This window comes from Macrobrachium nipponense, chromosome 10 (genome assembly GCF_015104395.2).
Source record: "Macrobrachium nipponense isolate FS-2020 chromosome 10, ASM1510439v2, whole genome shotgun sequence".
Classification (NCBI taxonomy): Eukaryota; Metazoa; Arthropoda; class Malacostraca; order Decapoda; family Palaemonidae; genus Macrobrachium; species Macrobrachium nipponense.
The window spans coordinates 15,111,709-15,120,983 of NC_087204.1; positions in this window are offsets into that span (position 1 = coordinate 15,111,709).

A 9,275-nucleotide genomic window follows, 5' to 3' on the forward strand; every position below is an offset into this window, starting at 1 on the left:
TACAAATATCTCAGAGCACAGGTTTAAACATTTTTTGGTATATTATATATCATTTATTTTCTAGCTTTATTTCGCCGCGCATATCAGTAGTGCTTCCTGTAACTTTTAAGCGCTTTAAAACTAACGACTTGATCAATATAGTTTTACTTTTAACTCAGCGTCATATATAAAAAATGAACCATAACCTATCAGACACCTTTTGGTAACAATTCTTTCCTCAGTGCCTGTTACCATGTCATAGCTTTTTTATATTCTTTATGGGGGACCCTCCTTCACTCTTCCCTCGATGTTTACTGTTCATTCCTCCCTCTTTGTTTACCGTTTATATTTGCTGCCTCTAAACTTCTCCTTTGCTTCCCTTTCCCCTCGACGTTACTGAGAATCTTTCCATCTTTGATCTGGTGCTGGATACAACTATGGTATGATGCACGCCTTGGCTGAAACTAACGGTATAGTTTGGATGTCTATTTAGTTCTGTATTTCAAAAACATGCATATATAAATGTACGTATCATTCAGCTACAAATATCCTTTAATATCTAATTCGCTCTACCTCGGAAATGAATATATTTTCATATATGTACCCGGAAGGGAATTTTTTAGTTTGATAATAATTTCGTCCCCTCATGGGATCGAACCACCGCTCTAGCGGACAGGAACGAAATCAGGACCGACAGTGATATTACCGATTCGGCTAACAGTGAGCCGAATCGGTAATGTCACTGTCGGTCCTGATTTCGTTCCTGTCCGCTGGACAGTGGTTCGATCCCATGAGGGGACGAAATTATTATCAACTAAAAAATTCCCCTTCGGTACATATATGAAAATATATCAATTCCGAGGTAGAGCGAATTAGATACTAAAGGACATTTGTAGCTCGAATGATTTATATGAATCACGGTGATGTGATAATTATTCATATATATGTATATATATACTCATTAAGCTACGACTGTCCTTTAATATCTAATTCGCTCTACCTCGGAATTAATACTCATATATTCATATATGTTAACCGAAGGGGATTTTTTTTTAGTTGATAAGATATTCGTCGGGAGATAGCCTTGTGGGTCAAGAGCTTCATTGTACGTCTTGAATTATTGGTTTCGTGGTTTGAGCCCATGAACCGACGAATTTCTTATAAACTAAAAAAATTCCCTTGCGGTTTACATATTATGAAAATACATCAATTCTGAGGTAGAGCTATTTAGATATTAAAGAGCATTTGTAGTTTAATGAGTGCATATGAATTACGGTGATGGTGATAACATTCAATATTGCAGAGGTTAAAAGGGAAGCTTTGCAAAAATCGTAGCCAGACCAGCGATGACTTACAGAGCTGGAACGTGGATGATGAAGAAGTCTCAAGAACGGAAGACGGATGTGGCAGAGATGAGGATGCTGGGGTGGATAAGCTGAGTCACCAGAAAAAAAAAATAGAATCAGAAATGAATTGATCAGACGAACAGTTAGTAGGGGAAATATCGAAGATGCCCCAGGACATAAGACTACAGTGGTTTGGTAATGTCATGATGAGAGAAGATCATGGTTGTAGAAGGGTTATGAGTATGGAGGAAAGGAGAAAAGGTCAAAATTCAGGTGGAAGGATTCAGTAATAAATGACATGCTGCAGAAAGTTTTAGAAGTCAGGACGCATTTGACTGAGGAAAAGTTAAGTATATCTTAGTTTTACCAGACCACTGAGCTGATTAACAGCTCTCCTAGGGCTGGCCCGAAGGAATATATATTTCTACGTGGCTAGGAACCAATTGGTCACGTAGCAACGAGACCTACAGCTTATTGTGGGATCCGAACCACACTAAATCGAGAAATGAATTTCTATCACCAGAAATAAATTCCTCCGATTCCGCGTTGGCCGAGTCGGGATTCTGAGGAAGCTGGAGAAGGCCGACAGGAAACAATGACCGCGCATGGAAATGGGCAAAGCTGATGACAAAGACGAGCATGGGTCTTCTTTGGCATTGAAACACTAGTTATGTGCGTCCAATGGCTTGCATAATTTGAAAAGAGATGAGATAACCTACAGGTAACATACTGCCTAATATAAGACACAGATCTGACTACTTTATTTGATAGTGGACAAAACCTGTGTATTTAAACACTGTAGCATTTAAAAAAAGAAATACAGATCTACTTTATTTGATAGTGGATAAAAACCTGTGTTTTAAACACAGTTGCAATTAAAAATAGAAGAAATACAGATCTACTTTTTTGATAGTGGATAAAAACCTGTGTATTTCAACACTGTTCCATGTAAAAAAAAGAAGAAATTCACAGAGACTTCATACAATGGAAACTTAAACAAATAAACAATCTCTCTCTCTCTCTCTCTCTCTCTCTCTCTCTCTCTCTCTCTCTCTCTCTCTCTCTCTCTCTCGATTTGAAAGTTGCTCAAACCCGTATTTAAAGACCAAAGTGTTATGAAGGAATCGCTTTCTCTTTATTTGCAGCCTTTTTTTATCCTGTACCCAATTCCCTTTCAGATCGATCAGATACTTTTTCCGGCTCTGACGCCCAAATCTCATGGTAATCCCTTTCCCTTTTTAGAGAGTCTCGGATATGAAAGAGATTATTCTGGATTAAAAAAAAAATCTTATGACCTACATATTCATTTTTTCGAATCATGATATAATTTGTTACTTGCGTGCAACCTTTCTCCTTGTTAATGCTCATTTAATTTTTTTTTATCATATATTCCTCGTTACATTACAGTATTTAATCATCTACTATTTAGTAATTTACTTATGCCAATCAAACAGAGCATGTATTATTTCGTCCCAAAATCATATAAGCTCTTACTTGCGTTCAAGATATTCCTCTCACGCATAAACTGTAAGCATATTATACCTAACTTAACGTAAATTAAAACGTACTAAAACCTAGAGTCAAATAGAGCCTTGTTTCCACGACGAAAATTATTTTATTAGAAATAATTTGTCTCCACTGTTTAACATGCACATTAATCACTTCTTACATTTCATTCTAATAAATAAATCATAAATATCCTATCCTCAAAGTCCTGTATCTTTAACTCAACGCAAAAGACCTTTTTCAGGCCATTTTAGGCTTTTCCATAGGGCTTTCTTACCCCTAAGGAGAAGAACAAGAACAAGAACAACAACAACTAAGTAGTTTGTAAGCTTACTTCCTGAGTAAGCGAAAATATCTCACGAGTACCAGACATTTCCAAGGTCGTAGACTGAGCCACATCCCATTTTCTATAACGGAGGATTTAACCTCGAACTACAATAAGAATACAAACTTGGTAATAGCTCACGAAATGACGAGCAAAACCCATTCTCTGACACAAAGACTTTCAGGGAATTGTTATGGACTCCTTTTTCCACAAGGTGGACAGGATATTAGGTCAAGACAGGGAAGCAAGAGGGTCAGGAAAACGATAGTGAAGGCTTAATTGGTAATAAGAGAGATGCAGCGACGAAGGGGCCACACAAAATGAATTACTGGGCAGAAGGGGGAATAAGTGAACTGAAGAGAAGAAAGTGGTAAGGAAATAAATATCACCACTGAACCTCATGAGGAAACTATCGACTGAGCTGCTGTAACTTTAAAAAGGTCTAGTATATTATCATGATCAAATTGAGAGTATTTTGTGATTATAACTTTATCAAGTGCGAAAGGTTACGACACTATAGATATATACATACATATATATATATATATATATATATATATATACTAATATATATATATATATATATATATATATATATATATATATATATATATATATATATATATATATATATATATATATATATATAAAGAGAGAGAGAGAGAGAGAGAGAGAGAGAGAGAGAGAGTGATGGCAACACTACCCCTAAGACATTTCAAAGAGGTAAAAATCAATTCTAAGCAGACCACTGCATTGCTAATTTATTCTTCTACCTATTCTTTCGCCAAAATGATAAACAAACAGTAGTGGCATTTATTTGAAATCGTTAAATATACCAATAAAAAGTTTAACATTTAATGTGATACCAAAAGCGTATGAAAATGCTCAGACCTTACCTTTCACTTGCTTAATGATTTTATTTTTAAAATGAATTCGCCTTTTTCATAAATAAAGGACTTATTTTCACTTGAAAATATGTGCATTTCATTTACAAGAACTCAACCACATTTTCAATTAACATCACATCAAAGTATTAGAGTCTTTCCTGCACATGAAGGCCTATAGCTTTGCAGCAGTAGATTTTGCAGGTTGGCCACTGATTAACATATTCAAATATCTATAAGCTTCGGAACTGCAATATTTATGTACGCTAACAACAACCAACGAAAGTGCCAGCACGCACGGGAGGGGAGGACTGTAGGTTTCCACGTAAAACAACCTCACAGTTGTTTGCTACTGAACGACTGAAGCCACACTGAGTCACTGACTTTGTGAATTAGTCTTAGTGCTCAATTAAGCACTTCGAGATAAACATATTAAATTGCATGAAAAGCCAAAAGTTTATTCCCTGAGAGTTTATGATGTGTTCGATAGTAGATATCACGTATGGATTGCACACTAACCCTCAATATAATGGAATTGTTGTTTTTGTTTAGTTCGCTCATCGAAAATGTAGCAAGTTGGTAAACAAGATATCATCGGTTAACCTGTTTGCAATTTGCCGATTCCATTTCACATAAAACTCAAAGCTTAACACTTTGGCTTTTGATTGTTTCTATTGCAATACATGACTATGTTATTTTCCTCCCAAATCTCATCTGGTCTCTTTTCCCCAGGTAGGCATGGGAGAGAAATGGATAAAAAAAAATTAGTATGTATTAAACTAAGTATATGAAGCTATATTGTCAACAAATAGGAGAGATGGACTTAGAGAACAAGGAGAGATTATATAAGGGTCAATGGAAAGAAGTTTAAAAATTTACTAGCTGAATGGCGCTAGTGGTGAGACTTTTCTGCAGGTTCTGTTCAGTCTCCTATGGTTCCCCAAAGTGAGAATATATCAATTAATTTACTGAACTTCCTATTAAGAAGTTTAATTTCCGGATAGATTTCCCTTGCTCTTATTTAGAATCTAAAACGAATACTCGTCTGTTGGAATATATCTCAGATAACACAAACATTCCATAATATCTAGGAAAATATGAAAGACGACACAGCGCTGAGATTTTGCTACGAAGATATTTAGACAAAATTGCTTCTTAACGTAAGGAATTTGGACTTTTAAGCCTGAAAATGGAAACCCAGAATAGAACATGAAATACCGCATTTCTCTCCCAAAGAAGCTATAAGTGAGGCTTCATGCAAATGAGCATCGTTGGAAAAGTTTACAAGAGAAGCAGGCGCTCATTTTTGTCTCAAAGGGAAGGCTGCGGCCTGTCATATACGAAGACAATGCAAGAATTTTGACAAGTGACAAGTTGTCCGGTGAATTAGATGTCATGCAAAATACGAAAGCATTAAAGGATGAGATTGTCACTTCAGCCAGGTCCAAAAAACTTTTCTACGAGCAAAGTAATTTTCCAGATATATTCATGCTGTCAATAACCAGTCCTTCAAACACATAATGCGGTACTAAGCACTTTCAAGATCCGTTCTTCACTACCTTTTCGAGTCTTCAAAATTATTTTATTCGACTTTATTTCTTGGTAATTTTAATATTAAGAGTTTAAGGAAATGTCTGAAGGTGTGTCTACCATGCAAATAACCGACCCTGCCCCCTCCCCACCACCCCCAACGAAAATCCCAAATTTTCGTTCACATAAAAAGCCACGGGAGTATTGCTTGAATACACTTTTTATGGAAAAGTTTTGGCTTTACTATGGCAATAGTTTATGATTGTTACGGTTCCTTTTAAATGTCAGTGATATCTTAACTATCATTATCTGGAATGTTAAAAAATAGTATGTATTTTGAAAAACTTTCCGTATTATATGCTATTTCTGCACATATTTGCAATGAAAATCGATATTCAAAATCATGTTCTATTTCATTACCATAACAATAGAAGTGAACGTGTATGGCTGCCTAGACTATTTGATATCCGTACTCCATTTTTTTTCGCGACCAGTAGAGGCAGCTCATATTTTAAATGATTTCCCCTTTGATGGCTCGACACGGTCGGCACTGGCTTTCATTCAGTCGCATAAATCACTTAATCCATCGTGATCGGATTATATGGCGCTGTTTGAACTGAATTGAATTGAATATAGAATTCAGGCCAAAGGCCAAGCACTGGGACCTATGAGGAAATTGACGGTAAAAGGTTTGAATTGCTCTAATTCTGTATGTTGTCAGTCCTATAATACTTTCTTAGTCTTGTGCTTGCATCCTGCATGCATTAATTTTTTTTGTAAGGCCCTTTTGATCTGGATAACAAATAATTGCAATATAAATTTCTCGTACCTCGAAAGAGGAAAAATAGAGCTCTCACTCACACAGGGGCTATGCTTATCCTTATGCAGAAAGATTGGAATATGCACTTTAAAATTTTTCTCCCTTTTTTCAATTTTATGTCTAAATCTCGATAAAATGGCCAATTATGGAACAAGTTAACAGAGAGACTCGGCATCCTCCCAGCCCCGTTCAATTGGTATGTATTTCAAAGGACAAGCGAACTGTTTAGCGAAATCCTCGAACATCCTCTTAAACACACTAATTTAAAATTGCCCTTTTGAAATTTCTTAATATTTCATATCACCATCATTTTAATACCACAATAAGCCACCATCAGTTATGTTATATCAAACATAAATATTCATACTTAACGGTCTACACCAACAAACCGCTGTAATGACGTTTACCTAACCTAAATAAGTAAATGAAAAAACATTTTTAAGTTGTGAGTCCTTTTGAAATGTCTTAATATTTCATATCACAATCATTTTAATACCACGATAAACCACCATCATTTTCATTATATCAAACATAAATATTGTTACTAAACGGTCTACTGCAACAAACCTGTGTAATGGCGTTTACCTAACCTAAATAAATAATTAAAAAAAAAGCATTTTAAAAGTTATGAGTCATTAGGAGACTGAAATCCAAACAACGAAGATGTGTCTGTACTCGTTTTCGTAAATAAGAAATCCAAGGATGTGGTTATGTCAACACCCTCTTGTTGGAGTTTCTCTTCCAGTGGCTACAAGACCTTTTGCCTGTGTTGACATAGACTCCGGAAACAAAGCAATACCATGTAAAACGTGACGTATTAGTGCTTCTTTTTATTGCTGAATGAAAAGTATGTATGTAACAAATAAGAATAATGAGGTATTTACATTCCTTAATAAGCTTTAAGAGTTTTCTGAATACTTATCACAATTCAATGAAGGTTCAGTTAGATCACGATATTACTGATATTTCAGATGAACTCAGCTCGATCATAAGCGCATGCCTTCATTAGTTTTTTTTTTTATTCGCGTTCGATATTTGAAATTCATCTCCGAAATAAGAATGGAGTTTATTAATAATGTTACATAAGATAATTTCAGAAAATAAGTGTACAGTATACTTTACTGTTGCTTTATAAGTGATTCTCCCTCGTTCCACTAATTCGTTGAGTGTTTACGAAATCCAATTTTGTATGGCAACTTATTCGTGCCTTTTTCATTTGCCCGTGTTCATGAAGCTGAAACTGTTAATTCAAACGGTAATTACCCCAATTATAACATCAGATACCTTGATATAATCAGTACGGCAATGATATTCAACGCCTTTTTGCTCATTATCTTAATGCCATTAGCGCTAGAATGGTTTAATTCAATATTTTTTGGGGGATAATATGAGAGTACCTGCAACGCAGCGAGGGAAAGTCAAACACACGGTTCTAATAAATTAAAAATGCTATTCGTTTACGCATTTACGAATAAATTCTTGAGTACCCAGCTACTGAAATAAAAATAAAAGGCGGTGATTTCACCATAGAGGAAATGTTTGTCACTGAGGTACACACGAACAAGGGAATTATTGTGAACACGCTACACTGCATCCAGGGGGTCTGTCAAGAAACGAGTTCATAACCTGAAATAATTATTATTCTCTCTTTATAAACCTTCGTTGCTTCTGGCTGAAGAGAGGCGATTGCGAAAAGGTTGATATTTTGTTGTTATAACGAGGCAGATAGTCTTTCTAGCCTGTTTAACCCAGGGTAATATACTGCCAATTACCCGGGGAATAAATTCTGGGAGTCTGTAACTCAGCAGAACACTTGCCAAAGGCATGAGCTCATTATTATAGATTTTTCCGTCGAGACTTGTGTCACCCTATTAACAATGCCTTCAGAGGAGGAGAAAACATTCTTTTTGGAATAATGTTTCTCATGGAAATGTTCGCCAGTTTTGAAGGAAAAATGGAAAGCAAATCACCATTCTATTGACGAGAAAAAATATGTCCTTCCGTGAGAGAGAGAGAGAGAGAGAGAGAGAGAGAGAGAGAGAGAGAGAGAGAGAGAGAGAGAAGATGGGAAAAAGCAACAGGTGAATGGACATTCCAAAGAAAACGCTCAAATCAAAAGATCTAAGGTTTCGATTTGAATAAGCCTCCATTGATGAAGTCAGAAAATCCCAGCATCCGAGATTAAAGACGAATGGAAGAGAAAGAGGGGGAGACGTAAAGAACCGTTGAATTAATTGGCTGGAAGGGGACCTAGTATGAATAGGCCGCTGGTTGGCTAAGAGTGCCAAAGGGGGAGGTAACAAAAGATCGACATAGTTAAGAATTGATGTGGCATTATTATCGATGAAGGGATTCAGCGATGAGTGAACGTATCAACAAGATATTTATGGAACTCACAAGGCCTTCCCATACGAGTCAGTCATTCAAAAAATGAAGCCTGTCGCATACTTCGTTTTCCCTTGAACGAACGAGGAAAGGTTAAAACCAATCACTTCTCTTTAACCATATCGTAAAAACATCAACGTACACATGTTCAAATCATGGTTTTGAGCCAGTGCATCTTTATGATAAACTCCCCCATTTCTCATATTTGTTTAACCTTATGCACAGCTGCATCCTATAACTTGTATGCATATTGTCTGCAAATTATGCTTTGAAGTTCGTGAAGCCAAATGGAACATTACGTCGAAAAACATACACATATTCACGTGTAAATTTATGATGTACACTGACAGGATGAACAGCTGTGATTGTGATTCAGTTGGTTGCATATGTATGAGAGAGAGAGAGAGAGAGAGAGAGAGAGAGAGAGAGAGAGAGAGAGAGAGAGAGAGAGAGAGAGAGAGAGAGATTCAAATTTATATTCCAACTGTCCTGATCTCGTT